A 19614-nucleotide genomic window follows, 5' to 3' on the forward strand; every position below is an offset into this window, starting at 1 on the left:
TCCCTCCTACGTATATCTCGCGAAGAGACCATGAGGATAAAATCAGAGAGATTAGAGCACACACAGAAACATACCGACAATCCTTCTTTCCACGAACAATACGAGACTGGAATAGAAGGGAGAACCGATAGAGGTACTCAGGGTACCCTCCGCCACACACCGTCAGGTGGCTTGCGGAGTATGGATGTAGATGTAGATGTAGACATGTGTCCGGAAACACTTACTTTCCATGTTAGAGCTCATTTTATTACTTCTCTTCAAATCACATTAATCATGGAATGGAAACACACAGCAACAGAACGTACACTTTGTTACAAGAAATGTTCAAAATGTCCTCCGTTAGCGAGGATACATGCATCCACCCTCCGTCGCATGGAATCCCTCATGCGCTGATGCAGCCCTGGAGAATGGCGTATTGTATCACAGCCGTCCCCAATACGAGCACGAAGAGTCTCTACATTTGGTACCGGGGTTGCGTAGACAAGAGCTTTCAAATGCCCCTATAAATAAAAGTCAAGAGGGTTGAGGTCAGGAGAGCGTGGAGGCCATGGAATTGGTCCGCCTCTACCAATCCATCGGTCACCGAATCTGTTGTTGAGAAGCGTACAAACACTTCGACTGAAATGTGCAGGAGCTTCATCGTGCATGAAGCACATGTTGTGTCGTACTTGTAATGGCACATGTTCTAGCAGCACAGGTAGAGTATCCCGTATGAAATCATGATAACGTGCTCCATTGAGCGTAGGTGGAAGAAACTAAAATGAGCTCTAACATGGAAATTAAGCGTTTCCAGACACATGTCCACATAACATCTTTTTTTTATTTGTGTGTGAGGAATGTTTCCTGAAAGTTTGGCCGTACCTTTTTGTAACACCCTGTATACTACACTGATGCTTGTGACACAAATAAAAAAATGTGTCTCACGTGGATAGGTACTTGAAACGGAGGTGAAATTTCTCAGCGCACTATGAAGCTCAGTAGCCACTGAATACCACCATTCGGTAATCTAGAGAACTGCCAGCAAGTATTTCCTTCCTGGGCTGGTGCTGGACGCTCCCGCGCCGCGGCGCTGCGAAGCGACGCCGACGCCGACGCCGACACGGACGCCGCCGCCGACGGCGCGCAGCTGATGGCGCGACCCAGTTCCCGCGCCAGATCCGCCGCCGCGTATTCCGATCACACGCCCGCGACGCGCCTAATGGCCGCGCGGCATTCGCCGGCACGCCCGCACGTGCGTGGCGCGAAGGGGTTGCGTTGCTTCCTTTGTGGCGGCGCGGCCGCTCGCTGCCCGGATTAGCGCCGTATCTGCGTGTCGCTGCCGCTGCCGCTGCCGCTACCGCGCGGGCCGTCATAACAGGACCGAGCTGCCGCAACGGCGCAGCCTTAACCCTCGATCCCGAGTGCTGCTACATGGGCGGGGCGGCAGCTGATGTCTGTGCGTACTCGGACGGCTGAAGGCGTGTCTCAGAGATTAACAACCATGTGATGTGACATTTATACAACTAGTCACCAAGACCGTAACTCCATGACGGCTCCATCCAACAAACGATAAGTTGGCGTTAATACACTACTGGCCATTAAAATTGCTACACCACGAAGATGACGTGCTACAGACGCGAAATTTAACCTACAGGAAAAAGCTGCTGTGATAAGGAAATGACTGGTTTTTCACAGTATTCACACGAGGTTGGCGCCGGTGGCGACACCTACAACGTGCTGACATGAGGAAAGTTTCCAACAGATTTCTCATACGCAAACAGCAGCTGTCCGGCGTTGCCTGGTGAAACGTTGTTGTGATGCCTCGTGTAAGGAGAAGAAATGCCTACCATCACGTTTCCGACTTTGATAAAGGTCGGATTGTAGCCTATCGCGATTGCGCTTTATCGTATCGCGACATTGCTGCTCGCGTTGGTCGAGTTCCAATGACTGTTAGCAGAAGATGGATCGGTAGGTTCAGGAGAGTAATACGGAAGCCGTGCTGGATCCCAACGGCGTCGTATCAACATGCCCTTAGCGCTAGGATTTCACCCCCTCCACGCCTATTCATAGTGTAAGGTCCTCCCCTAAACAGCCGCCAGTTCCGCAAACTGGAAGCTACGACAATGTTGTTAGCGTCACAGTCCAACACATGTTACACTGTGATGAAATTCAGTAATGATAAGAAATTTAAGTTTTTCTGGATAGTAATATAACATGAATTTGCATTATTAAAGGAATAAAAATATTTATAGAGAATTGAAAGCATCGACAGCAATAGAAAACAAAACAAAAAAAATAACGTGATGTTATTTAAGGGCAATAAGGAAAAATTTTCATTAACTAATTCACTTATTATAATGCGTTTATTTTAGGGAAACAGCAGAGCAAACACACAATGCGAAAACAATGGTCTTGAATCTGTCATGTCGGTAGTAAAGCCACGGATGCAGTCGACTAACTCTGTTGTCTAAAATCAACGTTATATAGAAATAAGTGAAAGCCGTTTTGTTTATGTAGGCCCTCATAGTAACTCACGAAAATTAAAGAATATAAGAATGCCATAAAGTAGAAATGCCTAATGAAAGCGGTAAGATATTTGCTTATATGACATATTTCGTTAGTATTTGCATGGGTAATGGGTGAATTTTAACTTGTCAATTCTTCCAATGCCATACCTGCGCGTTATAAACGAGGTTATAAAGAATTGTTGCTGTTTCTGTGTAATCAATGTACTATATGCTGTTGCAAACGTATCAGGAAAATAATCTGTCGTTATTCTTTGTCCTGTCTATTTTTAACCAAAAGATTTATTAATTTCATAAATGTCATTCAAACCATTTTTTAAAAATAATAATGATGATGTGTATGTTTGTCACAGAGCAGTTATGGAGGAAATAAATGCTGCAGTGTTTCACGGCTGTAAAACGTCCTCCATGCTATGCTAGCTCTTCTTCCACCACTGAAACGTTTCAGCAAAACTATTCAGTGAATAACACGCAAAAACAGCCTGGATCAATCTAGCAACAACAAGGTAATTTTGATGCCCTCTGGAATTATAGTGAACACTGGTGCCTGTTTCGCTTATACTGTCTCAGTTCTGAAACTCGAGTGTCAAGTATACCGTGGTTACTATTTCTCCGAGCAAATTATTCTTTGAGGGTAGGTTTCTCCTGTTTTAGCTTTGGGTGCTTTTTCTCACGTAGAAGTATGTTTCTTCGTAGGCTATTCATCTGAATACTGAGTTCTCGTATTTAAAGAATTCGGTACTAAATTGTTTTCTCTTATGTTTGCTGTGGAAGTACCTGGCACAGCTGAGGCCAACTGTGCACGTTTTTTGTAACGTGTCTTTTAACTATGTAGCAAAATTTAAGACCTAGCAAGATATCAATTTAACACTCACTTAAAGTGCAGCCGAAGGCGGTAAACCGCGTGGGTCAACTGAAACGATGGCCAGGCGTCGAATAAAGACCGGGAAAACCGGGGGTGCGTGGGCGGGACTTGGTCCGGGTGAAATCCTGGCGCTAACGATTCGTCTCGTATCACTAGCAGTCGAGATGACAGGCATCTTATCCGCATGGCTGTAACGGATCGTGCAGCCACGTCTCGATCCCTGAGTCAACAGATGGCGACTTTTGCAAGACAACAACCATCTGCACGAACAGTTCGACGACGTTTGCAGCAGCATGGACTATCAGCTCGGAGACCATGGCTGCGGTTACCCTTGACGCTGCATCACAGACAGGAGCGCCTGCGACGCTGTACTCAACGACGAACCTGGCTGCACGAATGGCAAAACTTCATTTTTTCGCATGAATCCAGATTCTATTTACAGCATCATGATGGTCGCATCCGTGTTTGGCGACATCGCGGTGAACGCACATTGGAAGCGTGTATTCGTCATCGCCATACTGGCGTACCACCCAGCGTCATGGTATGGGGTGCCATTGGTTACACGTCTCGGTCACCTCTTGTTTGCATTGACGACACTTTGAACAGTGGACGTTACATTTCAGATGTGTTACGACCCGTGGCTCTACCCTTCATTCGATCTCTGCGAAACCCTACATTTCAGCAGGATAATGCACGACCGCATGTTGCAGGTCCTGTACGGGCGTTTCTGGATACAGAAAATGTTCGACTGCTGCCCTGGCCAGCACATTCTCCAGATCTCTCACCAATTGAAAACGTCTGGTCAAAAGTGGTCGAGCAACTGGCTCGTCACGATACGCCAGTCACTACGCTTGATGAACTGTGGTATAGTGTTGAAGCTGCATGGGCAGCTGTACCTCTACACGCCATCCAAGCTCTTTTTGACTCAATGCCCAGGCGTATCAAGGCCGTTATTACGGCGAGAGGTGATTGTTCTGGGTGCTGATTTCTCAGAATCTATGCACTCAAATTGCGTGAAAATGTAATCATATGGCAGTTCTTGTACAATATATTTGTCCAATGAATACCCGTTTATCATCTGCATTTCTTCATGGTGTAGCAATTTTAATGGCCATTAGTGTAGTACTTGTATATGTCAATTATTACCACTAAAATTGAAGACACATATCGAGAAATTCTTTACAGACCGTTGTGCAAAATGGACACAGAATCAATGATAAAGCTGAACCAGCTGTAGGTATGTCAGATGCACTCAAACAAGTGGTAAGATGGCGAAATTACGCAGGGCGTTCAGTAAGTAATGGATTTTTTTTTCTTCTGAGAGTAGTTTGTATTTTATTCAGTATTCCAGTTTACCATATTATACTGCAGGCCTTTGGCTACAAAATCCTATTTTTCAACGTAATCTTGGTTCAATGCGACGGCACCACGCCACGTTATTGGGGGGGGGAGGGGGGGTGGGCAGTATGATCACATGATACCACTCTGCTGGTCGATATTGCTGCATCAATAATTTCTCCATGATCCATGTACTGTTTTCCGCGCAGTGCAGCCTTCATTGGGCCGAACAGATGGCGGTCGGAAGGTGCGACATGTGGTTGCAGGGTCGGTGAGGAAGGGCAGACCACTTAAGATTGGTAAGCTCCTCGCTGGTGCGCTGACTTGTCTGAGACCTCGTGTTGTCATGGAGAAGGAGAAGTTCGTTTGCAGTTTTTTTTTTTGTCGACAAACACGCTGAAGTAGTTTCTTCAATTTCCTTAGAGTAGCACTATATACTTCACAGTAGGCCGTTGAACCATGAGGGTGGATATAGAACACTGAAGTCAGCTGAGCAGAGAGGTCTTTGATTGTGACCCGTCGATCATGACGAATGAGAGGGTCCGCACGTTCCAACACTGCAGGGGTTACAGCTGTGTGCAGCCAGCCACTTGGAGGGACAGATTTTCGCTATATTGTTGCGATGATATCAGACGGCTCGCTCTATGACTCACCGTGCTTTTGTTCACTGCCAGGTCTCCGTAGCCATTCTCCAAACTCCTTTGAATATCTGCGATGCTCTGGTTTTTCGCCAAAAGAAACTCAGTGACAACTGGAGGAGAGCTTCTGTAAAGTTTGGAAGGTAGCAGACGAGGTACTGGCAGAAGTAAAGCTGTGAGTCGTGCTTGGGTAGCTCAGTTGGTAGAGCACTTGTCCGCGAAAGGCAAAGGTCCCGAGTTCGAGTCTCGGTCCGGCACACAGTTTTAATCTGCCAGAAAGTTTCAGAGACAGCTCTTTGCTTGGAACGCATCTCATTTACAGATGCCATTCTGAAAGTTACGTATAGCGCCGCCACCAATCGGAACTTCATGAACCTACAGTTACTGAAGCGGGAATATTCGACTATGTCCTACAAAAAATGGCGTAGTTTTTGAACCGAAAACGGCCAGGAGAAACTAGTTGCATCACGTACTGAACGTCTTTCATATTACCTTAACCGTCTCTCGAATAGCAGCATGACACCGAAAAAACCGCTTGACACAGTGACGCAATTTCCCAGTCATTTATAAATAATGCAGCAAAAAGAAGTTACTTTAATCCGGGTAAATGACCACACTGGCATGCCCTGTAACGAACCGGCCGACCAACCGGCTAAACAAGGCGCAGCTTCCGGAACGCCATGTCATCCAAAGATACCACACACAGACTACATATAACGACTTGAAAGCAGTATGCGAATGAGGTGGACAAGGAATGGAGCAGGAGGACCAATGACAGAGGGAAATGTTACAGAGTGACACACCCTCTGATCCCGCCAACATATTGGTATAAGAAGCTCACTGTGTTTAGAGGATTTTGGTCAACCTCCGGCGAACCCATGAGTGCTTCGTAGTCGCTAGATATGTATGGAAACTGCATATATATCCTAATTTCCTAGTCCTCCATTTCTCTGTTCATCTCGTCCTCCCCCGCTCTTTGTCCATTTCTTCCCCTCTCTGTCCATTTCCTCTTTCCTCCTCTTTATGCCCATTTATTTCCCCACTTCCATTCTGTTCACCTCCCCTTCCCACTTCTCACTGACCTTGAGCCTGGTTCATCTTTATGACAAATTAAGATTCCGTAGCACTATTCTAATCATAAGTCGATAAGCCATAAATACAAATTTCCAGTTTTCTGTGAAATGCAACTGCCAAGAAGGAAACAAAAATATTCATAATGAGAAAGAATATATCGGTACAAACAATATGTCTAACGGTTTAAATGCCGGTTATCCTAGTCAAAACTGACTGTAAGAAAGAAAAGAAAACCACACATTTTCACAGTACAGCACAACGCATCATTTTCTTTCTCACGGGCGTTTTTCACAAAAAAACTTTTTTTTATAACTCTAAAACAACAGACGGCACGGATGAGATTTAGTCCCAGTAGTTATAAAAACGCTTAATCGCCTGACATGGATCGACAGTCGTCTCTGTAAATGTGAAGCAGGAGAAGGGAAGAATCATGAAATATTAGGGTGCACCGAAGAGACGGACAAAGTACAGGGGACACTAAATCGATCGACTGCTATGGGGCACAATGGCACCCACTACTTTAACACTCTTTTGATAACAACTGACGTTAGCGTCTATAGCACTTTCACAGTTCTCAAGGAAACGGCAGTGCCCATATAGTCAGCCAAGTCAAAATCTAAATTCTGCTAGTACTTTTTTTTGTGCCAGACGAGCCCACATGCACCACGAGAATGGCCAATCCGAGGTGGTGTGGCAGGAACGAAGAACTGCACTGGAGCATGGACCTCCTATTAACCAATACAAAGAAAGAAAAATCAGACAGAATATTTGCACAGCCTCTTTTTAGCTGAAAATAATACATCTTTTTATATTGAAGTACTCAGAAACCAGTTGAAAAAAGAAGATGAATTTCAGAATACCAAAATTAAGGACGAAAAGTTTTAAAAATTTAAAGATAAAAAATGGTACATCTTATAGCTCTCTCATTACTTGCGAGTGTTAGCAATAAGATGCATGCTGTATGTTGCTGCGGTTCTAAACAAATTCAAGAGCAATAAGTAATACGATAATGAATCCACTACTACAATAAGAGCTAATAAATGCTTACGCGTAGTTCATAGTGGCTGTACAAAAACCGTATAAGGAAGCCAATTGCAGACATAGCGCCAAAACTGGAGTAAATCGGCTAATGATAAGCATATCTTGAAGTTGGTTTCAGGGTGGAGATAAAATAAAACCGTACACAACTATAGTTGTCGTAAGGTATAAACAAAAAGAAATTAAGTGTACATAAGCACCGTAATAAATAATATAAAAACCTAATCAGGACATCGATGAAAAGCGGCGATGTCGATGGTAAATTTGGGAACTAATCGCTATAGTGAGGTCGGTAGCATGCTAGCAGGGAACTCGTCAACATAAACAATGTGTGAAGCGCATCATTGAGCTGGAACCTGTGAATGGAGTAAGGAGAGAGACAATTCTCTTCCATTAGCTAATATTAAATATCGGAGAGTGATTATAGAGAAAAAGATAATATTAAGTACCTCTTTTGTTGTAACTGTCTTCAATTTAAATGTTGCACATACGAGGGGCGTTCTATATTGATTAGAATAGAAGGGAGAGCCGATAGAGGTACTAAAGGTAACCTCCGCCACACACCGTCAGGTGGCTTGCGGAGTATGGATGTAGATGTAGATGTAGATATTTCATTTACTCCCATCGTTCGTGGTGCGCCCTTCGATTCATCATTACTGTAGGTAGGATATGTGTGTTGCGCTTTGGTCTAACGGTAGATGGCAGGACAATCATTGGAGTTGAAATACCAGCACAGCACTGGCCAATTTCCCAACTACTATTCTTACGTGAGCAGACAACGTGGAGTGGATTGTCATCTACGTTGGACAACAATGCACGACGTGGCTTCTGTGAAAGAAGGGTGTGGACGCTGTGGATATTCACCGGCGATTGGTGGCAGTGTGTGAAGGTGGACACCGTCGTGGTAAGTAGTCTTGAAACTCCCTACACGAGTCGATGTGTACATCATACTCCGCAAGCCACTTAATGGAGTTTGGCGGAGAGTATCTTTCATACCACTAACTGAGCCTTCAAACCATGTTCCACTCGCGAATAGCATGTGGGAAGAATGATTATCGGTAAGCCTCTGTATTGGCTCTAATTACTTGAATTTTCTCCTTGTGGTCATTACCCGAGGCGTATGCGGGGAGGGGGGGGGGGGAGTAAAATGTTGTCCGTCTTCTCGGGAAGTGATCTCTCGAAATCTCTCCGTGATGCACAACGCCTCTCTTGTAACGTCTGTCAGTGGAGTTTGTTCATCATCTCTATAACTCTTTTGCGGCGGTTAAACGATCGAGTGACGAAACGCGCTGCTCTTCGTTGGGTCTTCTCTATCGCTTGTATCAGTCCTACCTGGTACGGACCACAGGCCGCGCGGGATTAGCCGAGCGGTCTATTGCGCTGCAGTCATGGACTGTGCGGCTGGTCCCGGCGGGGGTTCGAGTCCTCCCTCGGGCATGGGTGTGTGTGTTTGTCCTTAGGATATTTTAGGTTAAGTAGTGTGTACGCTTAGGGACTGATGACCTTAGTAGTTAAGTCCCATAAGATTTCACACACATTTGAACATTTTTGAACGGATCACAGGTAGATTAACAATACTCAACAATCGGTCGAACAAGCGCCTTGTAATCCACTTAGTTCGTGGATGAGTTACATTTCCTTAAGATTCTTCCTGTGAATTTGAGTCCGTCCACTGCTTTCCCCACTATTTGTTTTGTGTGGCCATTCCACTTAAGGTCACTGTGGACAGTTACTTCTAGATATTTTACGGTAGATACTGTTACCGCGGTTTGTCATCAGTAGTGTAGCTGTACAGCAGTGGATTTCGTTTCCTATGTATGCACAATATGTCACATTTATTTATGTGCAGGATCAACTGCCACTGCCTGCACGATTCAGTAATTCTCTGGAGGCCATTCTGCAAATCGTTGCTATTTTCTGGCGTTGCTAATTTGTTATAGACAACCCATCGTCTGAGAACAGCGTTAAAGAGCCGACGCATTCTACTAGATCATTTACAATATATGCTGTAAACAGTAAGGGTTCTATCACACTACTGTCGATTTTGTTCCATTAAGGGCAAGGAAGTCTTGAATCCAGTCAAAAATCTGCTCCAATACTCGATAAGCTCGTATTTTTTTCACTGAACGTCATTTCGGGGTGGAATCAAATGCCTCAGTGAAGTCAAGGAACAGGGAGTCAACCTGAGCGCCGTTGTCGGAAAACCCCGGCTGCCTTCGCTGAAGCGAGGTTCCAGGTACTGGGCCACCGACCGACTCAACTCACTTGGCCCCTCTAACTGCTGTAGGCCCTCCTCGATACACTTTTCTGGAGTCTGTAGCATTCACTGTGGGGCCGTTACTCGCAGTTCCTGGAAGTTTGCAAAATGATGTCCGCACAGGGGTTTCTTCATAGCTCAAAAATGGCTCTGAGCACTATGGGACTCAACTGCTGAGGTCATTAGTCCCCTAGAACTTAGAACTAGTTAAACCTAACTAACCTAAGGACATCACAAACATCCATGCCCGAGGCAGGATTCGAACCTGCGACCGTAGCGGTCTTGCGGTTCCAGACTGCAGCGCCTTTAACCGCACGGCCACTTCGGCCGGCTCTTCATAGCTCAGAACAGGTGATATTCAGACGGGGGAAAGTACACGAAGTGTTCGAATCTTGCCATGAGATTCCCAACAGGCAGAGTTTACATCGCAGCAGTCGATTCCGGCAGTCTCACCTTTCAAATTTAGCAAAATGCTTATAGCTCCTCTTAATAAGACAAACTTGCTGGTTGTTAAGATCTCGGTTGATAGAAGTTTAAGCGTATTACACATAAACAGAATGAAGTGCCCCCTGCCTACTTTTAATGGTCGAAAATCTCGCTTCTATATCGTGAAACTTCTGCGAAATAAAGGGGGGTGCAAGTTTCATGCGATTCTCTCTGTACTTGTCCAAAAAACAGCTGTCTCCTATTATGAATTGTTAGTGATACATTTTTTGCAGTTCTAAGAAGCTGCATGGTTACTCCGTAATTATGGAAATTCTGAAGTTCGTAAAGAACCTCATTTACTTGCATTTCTTGTTTTTCATACTTGACGTTTACTCAAGCTTCTATTTCAGTACTAAGTCTTTGTTAGCATGTAGGCATTCCGTTTCTACTACTACGTTACCTTTTATTTTAAGGTATTTAGATAAGCATTCTTCGTTATTGATATTGTCAGTTACACTGTAAGTTCTCTTTCCATCATGTATTGCATCCTTCTCTCTATAGCAATTATCACAAAGAGTTTTCTTCTGGTGTTTACTTCATATATTTCAGCTCCTTTGCCTTTTCCATTGGGTAGAAATATGATCTTAGACATTTTGAATCACTTTATTTTACACTATTTGAACAATTTATTTTGGTAATGAGTAAAAATAGAACCACATTTAGGACGATTTTCTCGAACTGCTGTATTTAAAAAGTACTCCGTCCGATCAGAAAGTTTCAAGACCGACTTCAGCGCAGTAGCTACGGTTGGGATTTGAACTGACACCTGTAAAGAACAGATGTGCACTCTACCAGCAAGTAGCGAGCAGGCAGTGTTAAGCAGAGAACGTGCGATCGTAGTGAGTCAAAATAATTCTGTGTCAAACCACAATGGACAAACCACTCTAGAACAAATATTCAAGACATTTTCCACAAACAGAGAAATGTGTTTGCAAAGTTTTTCCCGCACACACTGATCGCCGAACAGAAACAACGACGCGCCTCAGCTTTATTGAACTCGAACACAAACTGGAAAAAATCACCACTAATGACGAAACTTGGTGTTATCAGTACAAACGAACCCCAAAATGACAAAGTGCGGAAATTAAAATGAAGGGCGAATGCTTCAACAACGTAACTGACATTCGAGCCAACGCGACGCGGGTTGACCAACGTCCCAAAGAAGCATTTTCCTGACTGTTTCAAATTCTTGTATGGACGTTGTACTCTGGGAGTATGTGAAGATCTGTTGGAAAGTAAAGAACTTTTGTATTCCTACGGAGATTTTTATTTTATACAATCAAACGAAGCTATATATAGAATACGATACCCAAGCTACTTTTCCATGTCGTCACCAACCAAATTTAGCCGTTAGTCATAACGTTGTAGCTGTTTTTCTATGCCTTCCGCATACTCCTCTGCCGTCAAGTTGTTGAAGCATCGATTAGCGGCTGCTTTTGGTTCATCACCACTTCCGTAGCGATGTCTATACAAAAACATCTATCAATTTAGGAAGTAAGTGATAATCACTTGGGGCTAAGTCGGGACTGTGTGGTGGATGTTGAAACGTTTCCCACTGAAAGTACTGAAGCAAGTTCTGCGTCACTACCGCTGAATGCGGATGTGTATTATCGTGAAGGAAGTTGATTCCACTGATTAGCATTCCGCATCGCTTGTTTTTGAAAGGTGCAGTGAGGTCTTTGAATATTCTGACCGTAGGCTACTGTATTTATGGATTTATCTCTAGGCATGTGGTCGATTAACAGGAGGCACTTACGATCCCACAGTACTGTAGCCATAATCATTCTTGTGCTCAATATTTGTTTCGCTTTTTTCGGCTTCTTTGGGTATTGCGAATGATGGCACTCCATTGACTGACACCTTACGTCTGGTGCGAAATATGATATCCAAGTCTCATCACCAGTGACACTGTGATTTAAAAAGTCACCAGCATCCTTTCTACAGCGGCTCAGAAATATCACTCCAGCTGCCATTCGTTTGGTTTTTGTGTTCGTCTGACAAAATTCAAGGAACTCATCTGGCATACACTGTTTCATAACACAGATCTGCACTAACTATCTAGTACAACACAGGCCCTGAAGCACCTGGAAGGAATGAGTGCAGTCCATTGATTGTAAAACGCCTATCATATTGGATTTTTGTTTCAATCTTTGGTTTGAGTACATCAGTGTACCTGTAGTGAATATTTTCAGCCCGCCATTAAATATGATACACCACTTCCAAACAGATGCTCCGTTAATCACATTACCATAAGTATAGTTGTCTGTCTGTAAATTTCCACGAGTTGGCCTTTTTCGCGTGCTTAAAAAGCGGATAACACTGCGCATTTCATACTTGGCTGGATCCACAGTTTTGTCGTACAACTAAGCAGTAAGCAACCATATGGGATCGTAGCTGCCGCCAAACTGAAGCGGATGAGTACCAAGTTCAGTGTTGGTGATGGTGGTGGCAGTGGGACGCGGTCGCTTGTCAAAGTATGTAAATTGAAGGTGGAGGGAGGGAGGAACGAAAGGAGAGGGAAGGAATTACTGACGTCAGCTACATCGGGGCATTGCGCGACATTAGCGGCAACGAGTGAAAATGTGTATCGGAGCAGGATTCGAACCCGTGATCTCCTGCTGACTGGGCAGGAGCGTTAAGCGCTCCCCTATCCAGAACACAGCGTTATCGCCCCTAAGCAGACTACACACATGCTTATAAATTAAGGATAATTGCAGAATGTGTGTGGCACTACACAAAACCGGCGCTAATAGCATAGGCACATAGGGAATACACCCGACTCAGATCTGTAAGTCCACGGTATTGGTGCTAAGTTGAGAAAACCGTCCCGATACAAATGTGCTACAAAACTCCACTGTTTCCTGCGCATGTACCCCTACATTAATATGGGGCATAATCATCATGCACACGTGCACAGGCCGCACAACTGGTTGGCATACTCTGGATCAGGTGATCGAGCAGCTGCTGGAGTATAGCCTCCCATTCTTGCACCATTGCCTGTCGGAGCTCCTAAAGTGTCGTAGGGGTTTGAAGACGTGCAGCGACACGTCGACCGAGAGCATCCCAGACGTGCTCGATGGGGTTTAGGTCTGGCGAACAGGCAGGCCACTGCTTTCGCCTGATATCTTCTGTTTCAAGGTCCTCCTCCACTATGGCAGCCCGGTGGGGCCGTGTGTTATCTTCCATCAGGAGGAAGGTGGGACCTACTGCACCCCTGAAAAGGCGGACATACTGGTGCAAAATGACGTCCCGATACACCTGACCTGTTACAGTTCATCTATCAAAGACATGCAGGGGTGTACGTGCACCAATCATAATCCCACCCGACACCATCAAACCACGACCTCCATACATGTCCCTTTCAAGGTTGGTTGGGTTGTTTGGGGGAGGAGACCAGACAGCGAGGTCATCCGTCTCATCGGATTAGGGAAGGACGGGGAAGGAAATCGGCCGTGCCCTTTCAAAGGAACAATCCCGGCATTTGCCTTGAAGGATATAGGGAAATCACGGAAAACCTAAATCAGGATGGCAGGACGCAGGATTGAACCGTCGTCCTCCCGAATGCGAGTCCTGTGTGCTAACCACTGCGCCACCTCGCTCGGTCCCTTTCAAGGACATTAAGGGGTTGGTATCTGGTTCTTGGTTCACGCCAGATGAAAACCCGTCAAGAATCACTGTTCAGACTATACCTGGACTCGTCCGTGAACATAACCTGGGACCACTGTTCCAATGACCATGTACTGTGTTCTTGACACCAGGATTTACGGCCTCTCCTGTGACCAGGGGTCAGTTGAATGCACCTTCAGGTCTCCGGGCGTATAAACCATGTCTGTTTTAGTCGTCTGTAGGCTGTCTGTCTGTAGACAACTGTTCAGGTGGCTGCGGCAAGGTCCCGAGCAAGGCTGCCTGCAGTACTCCGTGACCATATGCGAGCACTAATGGTGAGATATCGGTCTCCTTCTAGTGTTGTACTATGGACGTCCCGTACTGTAGCGCCTAAACACGTTTCCTGTCTGCTGCAATCGTTGCCATAATCTTGAGATCACACTTCGTGGAACGTGGAGGGCCCGTGGTGCGACCTGCTGTGTTTGACCAGCCTCCAGCCGCCCTAGTATTCTACCCCTCATAACGTCATCAGTATGTGTTCTTTGAGCCATTTTCAACACACAGTCACCGTAAGCACGTATGGAAACATCTTCACACTTACTCACTGCACTGTACTATGACATGCACCAACACACCTCTGCGTATGTGGACTGCTGCCAGCGCCACCGTGCGACGACCGCAAGTCAAATGCACCGCATGGTCATACACTGAGGTGAATTAAAAACGCAAACCGTCCACGTTGTTTCACTATGTATCAGCATTATCCTTAATTTATGAGCATGAGTGTATCTCGGCTCGCCACACGGCAGACTCTTATTCCCATCGAGCGTCACCTTCATACTCGCTACTCAAATTCCCGCAGGATGTTGGACGTACTTGCGCATCCGCACTGAAGAAGGTGGATTTATTGTCCATCTAGCAGAAACAATTATATGAATGCGTGGTGTCTGTTTGTAACACTTATATCGATTAGAAGTAGGTTTATGTTATGTAACTGTGTATCTGTGATTGTGGTATGTATTCTTTGTTATTTAAAGTCCTTGCTTAGTGACAGGAAAATTAGGGTTTTGTAGTGTATATATGAAAAAAGGAAAATGATTTGTTAAATAGATAAATTACTATAATATGTGTATGCTCATAGAAAGAGAATGTTTATTGAAAGCTGGTTCATGCTAAGAGCACTCGTATTTGTAATATACAAAAGATGTAGGGAAGTCCCTCCGCAATGGAAGTGGCATGGCGCGATGTAATAGGTGGTTTTTGAGGTCGGGCTGAGCGGCTCCTTAGTGTGAACGGTACTCAGTATGTGACTAGCCATAACACTGTACACTTCGACGGTGCCAAGAGAGGCAACTGGAAGCTGTTTTGAAAAGGATTTGCCTCGGATGTGGATCTGGCTATTATATGGTATTCTCGGCATAAAGGAATGGCTCTAATATGTTGAAAATCCGACAGCAAGAAGGATTTATAGAGCATTCGAGCATCAGGAGCCGTGAGTGAATTCAGCCGCCATATCGCTTCCCACCAATCTTCGTTACTGCTTCACTATCTTTATACATTCAGTAATGTATATGGTCATGGGCCAGTTAATTTTTGTGTGTTTTTAATAATAAGCACAGAAACAAATTTTTTTCCAGAAACATATTTTCTATCCTGATCACGAACCTGTGCAGAGTCCTAAACTAAGTGCTACTAAACCCGAGTATTCTGATTTAAATGAACAATTCTTGCATTCAAGTGCTTAAAAGTGATTTTATTTTGTCAAATGTAACAGGATTAGTCAAAGTTAAAGTTAAAACCACAAAAGTGAAGTTAGATAGGATTTTGCTAAAGTATCCTTAGTTTATTACAAAGTATACACTCCTGGAAATGGAAAAAAGAACACATTGACACCGGTGTGTCAGACCCACCATACTTGCTCCGGACACTGCGAGAGGGCTGTACAAGCAATGATCACACGCACGGCACAGCGGACACACCAGGAACCGCGGTGTTGGCCGTCGAATGGCGCTAGCTGCGCAGCATTTGTGCACCGCCGCCGTCAGTGTCAGCCAGTTTGCCGTGGCATACGGAGCTCCATCGCAGTCTTTAACACTGGTAGCATGCCGCGACAGCGCGGACGTGAACCGTATGTGCAGTTGACGGACTTTGAGCGAGGGCGTATAGTGGGCATGCGGGAGGCCGGGTGGACGTACCGCCGAATTGCTCAACACGTGGGGCGTGAGGTCTCCACAGTACATCGATGTTGTCGCCAGTGGTCGGCGGAAGGTGCACGTGCCCGTCGACCAGGGACCGGACCGCAGCGACGCACGGATGCACGCCAAGACCGTAGGATCCAACGCAGTGCCGTAGGGGACCGCACCGCCACTTCCCAGCAAATTAGGGACACTGTTGCTCCTGGGGTATCGGCGAGGACCATTCGCAACCGTCTCCATGAAGCTGGGCTACGGTCCCGCACACCGTTAGGCCGTCTTCCGCTCACGCCCCAACATCGTGCAGCCCGCCTCCAGTGGTGTCGCGACAGGCGTGAATGGAGGGACGAATGGAGACGTGTCGTCTTCAGCGATGAGAGTCGCTTCTGCCTTGGTGCCAATGATGGTCGTATGCGTGTTTGGCGCCGTGCAGGTGAGCGCCACAATCAGGACTGCATACGACCGAGGCACACAGGGCCAACACCCGGCATCATGGTGTGGGGAGCGATCTCCTACACTGGCCGTACACCACTGGTGATCGTCGAGGGGACACTGAATAGTGCACGGTACATCCAAACCGTCATCGAACCCATCGTTCTACCATTCCTAGACCGGCAAGGGAACTTGCTGTTCCAACAGGACAATGCACGTCCGCATGTATCCCGTGCCACCCAACGTGCTCTATAAGGTGTAAGTCAACTACCCTTGCCAGCAAGATCTCCGGATCTGTCCCCCATTGGGCATGTTTGGGACTGAATGAAGCGTCGTCTCACGCGGTCTGCACGTCCAGCACGAACGCTGGTCCTACTGAGGCGCCAGGTGGAAATGGCATGGCAAGCCGTTCCACAGGACTACATCCAGCATCTCTACGATCGTCTCCATGGGAGAATAGCAGCCTGCATTGCTGCGAAAGGTGGATATACACTGTACTAGTGCCGACATTGTGCATGCTCTGTTGCCTGTGTCTATGTGCCTGTGGTTCTGTCAGTGTGATCATGTGATGTATCTGACCGCAGGAATGTGTCAATAAAGTTTCCCCTTCCTGGGACAATGAATTCACGGTGTTCTTATTTCAATTTCCAGGAGTGTAGTTCTGCAGGAATATAGTGCAAGATTGTATGAATATAATTGTCTCGAATACCTGATTCACAGGTCATAAAAAGGCAAATAAGTTATTCTCATTTTAAAAACAGTGTGGTTTTCATTTATAACGTGAATGGTTTCTTTTTTGAAGTTAATTAAGCCCAGTGTTGCAATTAGTGTATTGCAATGTAAATTATGAACTACTTAAGTGAAGTGAATGATTAGCTTTCTGAATCAGTATTTCCTACTGTAATAATCAGAGAGCGTTGAATAGAGAAACCATACTAGTTTATGGAGTTCCCATCATATTCTACACTTATTAGAGAAAAATTGAGCTATTATTGTTTCTGAGGAAAACCGATACATGTAGAAGAATTTAGACAGTGTATTTATGATATTATTCACCTTTATTTGTTTTTTTTTTTCATATCTGTTGAGGTAAAAGCCCCCTCATGTCCAAATGTGGTTCTACACTTCATGTAGTAACATTTCAGTATTTGATTAAGTGATGATCTTGAGTGTAGCTGTCATTAATATGAGGCTAGTGCAGATTTGCTTCCTATAATTCACTGGTGTGTGCATTATTGGTGCTACACACAGTGCAGAGTGCACTGCATCAATTTGTATCCTGTGTGCTATTCAAAGGGAAATATTAATGAAAGTAACCTCAATAACCAATATTCAATTTTCTTAAACGTATATTTCCAAATTAATTTGCCTAATTGGGCTGGCGACCGTTCATCTTTTTTCATTCACTTATGATTTTACCACTTTCATTAACTCTCAAGGTTAAAGTGCGTTTAGTTTTTCTGTTAATATCACAATACTCAAAATTATAGTCCGATACCTTTGTCCATTAGACGCACGTGCGGTCAAAATCTTAAAAATCCTCCGAGAGGGTAACGTTAGCTTGTTTCAAGGTAAGCTTGTGTTATATGTTCTTTCGGACATGTCCGAAAGAACAGACACCATTCATTCATACACTTGTCGAAACAAAATATTCTTTACTTTCCGAACGACCCTCGTAGATTACCTGAAACATTACAGCCGCTATCTTAATGTTTCTCTATTTTGTGTTAATCCAGTCTTGAAACATTTTGGACTGACGGGTATAACATACCTCACTATGGGCTGCGAACTGTGCTGCAATAGCTTTCGACGTTAGTCAACGTGTATGCGGACACAAACGAGTATGTATGGCAGAACAGATGGTGTTGCGTGAGTGCCAGAGGTGTGCGGTAACGAGAGAGTATCTGATGTCAAATACATCTCAGCCATGCCCGCTTTCGCGAAAGATTTATCCTGAGCGGAAGCATGTGGAACAGTGAGCTGCCGTGGCATAATTACTGAGAAATGTTTGTGTGATTATGGCGCCGTGAGGGAATAAATTATTTTCATGGACGGAGCGATACGCTGCACGTGAATGTCGGCTTCCGGCCGACACTCAGTGGCGTGCGAAGCCCCCCCCCCCCCCCCACACAAACACATACATGTACATACATACACACACACAAAGACATTCAGTGCCAAGGGCTGGTAGGCACTTTGCATGTTATCTCCTTCTGATCAGTTGTTACGTGCAATCGATGTACCCCGGTGCCGTTGAGATATATTACTTTCCGTTAGTGCAACATACGAGATGCATTCAAGTTCTAAGGCCTCCGATTTTTTTTCTAATTAACTACTCACCCGAAATCGATGAAACTGGCGTTACTTCTCGACGTAATCGCCCTGCAGACGTACATATTTTTCACAACGCTGACGCCATGATTCCATGGCAGCGGCGAAGGCTTCTTTAGGAGTCTGTTTTGACCACTGGAAAATCGCTGAGGCAATTGCAGCACGGCTGGTGAATGTGCGGCCACGGAGACTGTCTTTCATTGTTGGAAAAAGCCAAAAGTGACTAGGAGCCAGGTCGGGTGAGTAGGGAGCATGAGGAATCACTTCAAAGTTGTTATCACGAAGAAACTGTTGCGTAACGTTAGCTCGATGTGCGGGTGCGTTGTCTTGGTGAAACAGCGCACGCGCAGCCCTTCCCGGACGTTTTTGTTGCAGTGCAGGAAGGAATTTGTTCTTAAAAACATTTTCGTAGGATGCACCTGTTGCCGTAGTGCCCTTTGGAACGCAATGGGTAAGGATTACGCCCTCGCTGTCCCAGAACATGGACACCATCATTTTTTCAGCACTGGCGCTTACCCGAAATTTTTTTGGTGGCGGTGAATCTGTGTGCTTCCATTGAGATGACTGGCGCTTTGTTTCTGGATTGAAAAATGGCTTTGTCACAACCGACGAAAAGAAAGTCCCATTCATGCTGTCGTTGTGCGTCAACATTGCTTGGCAACATGCCACACGGGCAGCCATGTGGTCGTCCGTCAGCATTCGTGGCACCCACCTGGATGACACTTTTCGCATTTTCAGGTCGTCATGGAGGATTGTGTGCACAGAACCCACAGAAATGCCAACTCTGGAGGCGATCTGTTCAACAGTCATTCGGCGGTCCCCCAAAACAATTCTCTCCACTTTCTCGATCATG

The sequence above is a fragment of the Schistocerca piceifrons genome, chromosome 8, assembly GCF_021461385.2.
Source record: "Schistocerca piceifrons isolate TAMUIC-IGC-003096 chromosome 8, iqSchPice1.1, whole genome shotgun sequence".
In the NCBI taxonomy this organism is placed as follows: domain Eukaryota; kingdom Metazoa; phylum Arthropoda; class Insecta; order Orthoptera; family Acrididae; genus Schistocerca; species Schistocerca piceifrons.